This window comes from Maylandia zebra, linkage group LG15 (genome assembly GCF_041146795.1).
Source record: "Maylandia zebra isolate NMK-2024a linkage group LG15, Mzebra_GT3a, whole genome shotgun sequence".
Lineage (NCBI taxonomy): Eukaryota > Metazoa > Chordata > Actinopteri > Cichliformes > Cichlidae > Maylandia > Maylandia zebra.
In genome coordinates, this window is record NC_135181.1 from 8,250,606 (window position 1) to 8,254,994 (window position 4,389).

Genomic DNA, 4,389 nt, shown 5'->3' on the forward strand with positions numbered 1-4,389 from the left:
GTAAAGTGACCCAGTATTATCTGCATGGTAGTCCATAAAAAGAGCTGGGTAAAATTCCCTAAATTTTTAGGAAAAGTGCTTAAATGCTTTCTTTAATAACTTATTTACCAGAGGACACATGAAACCATTCTTTATGACAGGAAAGAAGATAATTCTGTTCCACAATTCATAGCCATGCACCCTCACACTGTTCGCGAAGACAATCAATAAATATGCCAAAGTATTGCAGATCATGAAATGTTCTTTAGAAGTATATTTCCATATCCTGCTGATACATGTTGAATTTTCAACAACAAGTTAACTATAAACGATAGTTAATTCTCCTACACAGTCTTCCTTAAACTCATGACGTTTTCTACTAAGTTCAAGGAAGAGTGACAAGGAAAAGGGAGTAGGTGGCCTGTCTGCCTGATAGACAAAGTTATTGGTCTGTCAGCCTTTATCGCTCCTTCTGGCCAACTGGCTGATCTCGGGGGCTCTAAGTGTTAAATCATACCTTTTGGTTTATTCAACTCAGCTGTTATATTTCAACAACACATGAATATTGTTGTTAATGTTATCAATGATTGTGCTGTTGGTTTAAACAATGGGTCCTTTGTCACACATTACCCCTTTTTGCATTCTTTAGTAACTTCTGTTGCTGCTGTAAGCAACAGACAGCTGACAGCTGTTGTGGAAATTTATTAACAAAGCCTGCAGACACAATGAGCAGTTAAAACCCAACACTTTATTTCCCATGCATGAGGAGAGACGTCAGTCACGGGGCACTGAAAGTCGTCTCTGACAATGAACAGTTCAGGTCCCTTTTAAACACTGTCACGGAACAAAAGGCTTTTACAGTTGCAGTTCACACCTTGGCTCTAAACAGAAAACTCTCTATCACCTGTGTGAATCTCCCCCACTCTGGGGTCAAGTCTTCCTGTGTGAGCTTCCGTCTCCTGGGAGACATTCACCAGTTTCTCACCGTCTGTTTCCCAGCGTGAATGAGGTGTGAACCAGACATACTAAACTAAATAACATGAAAGCATTTCATCAAGACAATACATTAAAGGACAATACGCTAAAGAGAAATCCCACAACACAGCTCACAAAATGGGTAACTCTTTGAGGCACTCATAACTATTAACTATTATTAGTAACTATTATTAACTATTATCTCCCGTTTCTCTTGTGTGCTGTGCCATAGTGTGTAATCCCACCTTGTCCAATTTTATAGTTCCTGGTTGTTAGGTTTCAGTTTTGTTTCTGTGCTAGTATTTCTAGCTCCCTAGTTCAATTGTATATCCTGAGTTCTAGTTCTTAGGTTATGTTATTTGGCTTCCCTGTGTTCTGTGTTGTGTACTCTGTGCCTTCCTGTCCCATGTCTCAGGTCCTAATGTTCTGTCTCCCCTGTCTCTGTTCTAAGTTTACTTATCTTAAGTTCAGTCAGTGTGTTTCCTGTTTTACTTTGAAGGTCCGTGTCTTATGTCAGTGTATTCAGTTTTGCTTCCTCCATACTACCATCTAAATTATGATTTTACAGATTTAATGTTTGAAAGTGCCAATAAACTTTCAGAAGCTATAATGAAATGTTTGTTACTTATTTTTTTAAATCCACTGTTATGCAAATTAACTTGGCACAAAAAGGAAATTTATGTTTGGTTGATTATTATGTTGTTATAACAATGCCTCTTAGCAGTAAATCTTATATATTTGGAAAGCATGTTTATTTCCCCTTAAATGGTGCCACATTTTAAGGAAAATGAGTGTGTAGGTTGAGCAGCAGAACTGAGTATGCGGATTGTGCCCATAGAAAAACTTGCCAAATCTTCCCTGCCAATGCCAAACAGCTTAATCTGCTATTGACTCTGGTTTGGTCCTGTTTACTGGATTGGATGATTGAAGTCTGCAGAAACAAGACAATTCAAGAACTTATTCATTTAACAAACAGGCGTTTCAATAGCATATGGAAGAACCATACAAAGCCACAACAACTTGACACTTCTTTCTCATGCTAGTCACCAGCTTGGTTCCACACTGCTGTGGGATGGCTTCTGGTTCTTCAACTAGAATTTGTCACAAGTCAGCCAATTGTTTCTGTTTGTCACTCTGGCACAAACAGCACAGCATCCCACAAATGTTCAATGGGTTTGAGGTCAGGACGGCAGGCAGGCTATTCCATCCTCTCCACTCTAAATTCTGGAGGTAGTCTCTGATAAACTGAGCTTTGTCATCTTGGAGGATAGGTTTTGGTCCCAGAACTTAGAGACATGGGATTATCGCTGGTTGCAAACTCTCATCTTGATATGTAACTGCACTGAGATTGCCTCCAATTATGACAAGTCTTGTTTCTTCAGTGAGGGAGATGCTGCCAAACATGATCACACTGTCTCCACCAAAAGCTATGACAGTCTGAACGTACGATCTAGCTGCTGTAGGCAGAATCCAGATTCAATGTTCCTCCACATGTTTCCTGACTCAGTGTAGGTCAAGCTACTTGAAAAAAGTAATTAGTTACTAATTACTGATTACTTCTCCAAAAAAGGAATCCCATTACTTTACTGATTACTTATTTTCAAAAGTAATTAGTTACTTCGTTACTTCGTTACTTTTCAAAAACATGATACATAACCATAATACACAATAAAGCAATAGACCTTTCAGCCCAATTCTATTTTCTCTGCATAATCCATCATATAACATTGAATCAAATGGAAAGCCTCTTTCTAACAATTGTTTTATTTGTTTTAATCTTTTAATTTTATGCACATTGCATTAAGCAAAAAATTTAATTATATGCAGCTGTTTTTGACTTGAAGAAATTGTTTAACATTTAAACCTATTTTCTGCATATTCCAGCATATAAAATAAAATAATGTTTTGTGTTTACACTCACTCTTTTAAATAGATGCAAGTAAAACACAGCAAAATATAAATCAAATCAAGTAGTTCCATAACTACATGGAAGTAAGTACTTCCATGCTTTAAACGCTGCATGGTCGTTCTCACGTCTGTTGCTGCCACAGGCATTGCACGTGCTTACATCATTGTCATGAGACACTCTCACAAACAAAATCATGACAGTTTATGCAGTAACGCAGCGTGCTTATAGGAAAATAACAGTAATCTCATTACTTTTTTGCAATAGTAATCCCTTACATTACTTGTTAATTGAAAAAAGTAATCAGATTACAGTAATGCATTACTGCCCATCTCTGTTTCTGACAGCAGCGCAAACAGGCCTGATGGTGAAGAGTAGTCATAGTAGGCCTCCTTGCAGCCCTGTGAGTTGGGACATTGGCTGTGTGCAGTCTGTTCCAGATTGTCTCAGTATCTCATTCTGAAAAATCTGTAAAAGACTGCCTACTGCTCCTAAGTGCCGACAGGGTGAGGAACCAGTCATCCTGTGGTGTCATCTTTTTAGAACACCCACTTTGCGGCCTGCCTGTGACATCTCCCATTATCTGAAACTCGGTCTTCAATTTCGAGATGATACTTGGGCTCACTCCAAGTAATGCTGCAACTTGTGTTCACAGAACACCAGCTTGAAGTTGTCCTATGGCACAAGACCTATCCAGATCAGTCAAATATGGCATACTTGGAGCAGACAACAAGTGACGCTATAACAGGGTCCATGCTCACAGGTGTTGCCAGTCAGGCAGCTGAAGCTCAAAAAGAAACTTAAAACAAGACTCAATAGCAGAATAAGCTGTTGGGCAATGGCAGAGAAAATTTTGGCAAATTTTTAATGGGTGCAACTCACATACTCAAATCTGCCGCTCAACCCACAAATGTATTTTTCCTACAATTTTTGCACCACTTAAGGGGAAATAAACAAGTTTTACAGTCGTATGAGATTTATTGCAAATAAGTATTTCAACAAACTTTTAGTGCAGTTTATTTCGTTTCTGTATATTTCTATTCCACTAGATGTCAGCATTCAGCATGCTGAAATATACTTTGACTAATGTGTTTAAACGCGGCCTGAATGGCAACAACCAGATTGTTTGTTCTCTAAGATCACCAACATGTGCGAACTACTCGGGGACGATTGTTTTATAGAGTTAACACAGAAATTACATCCATTTACTTATAAAAGTGAAATAATGTGGTAGTTGTAGTGTAGTAATTATTGAATCTCTGTTAGTATAAAATATATATACTCTTATTTCTTCCAGTAAACAACTAAAGGTTGGGCTGCATTGCTTTATTGTGTTGTGCAGTATCCTGTAGTAGTACTTACAGTACTCACCCTTATTTTAGAATATTCCAAATTAAAAACACTGTTTATTTGATAACGACCAATCGTAATTAGAGCAGGTACTGTATCCTAGTCCTGATTGGATCTTTCCCAACAAGACCCGCCCCGCCCCCCTCCTTTCCCTCTGCGGCTCACCAAGCACATACACA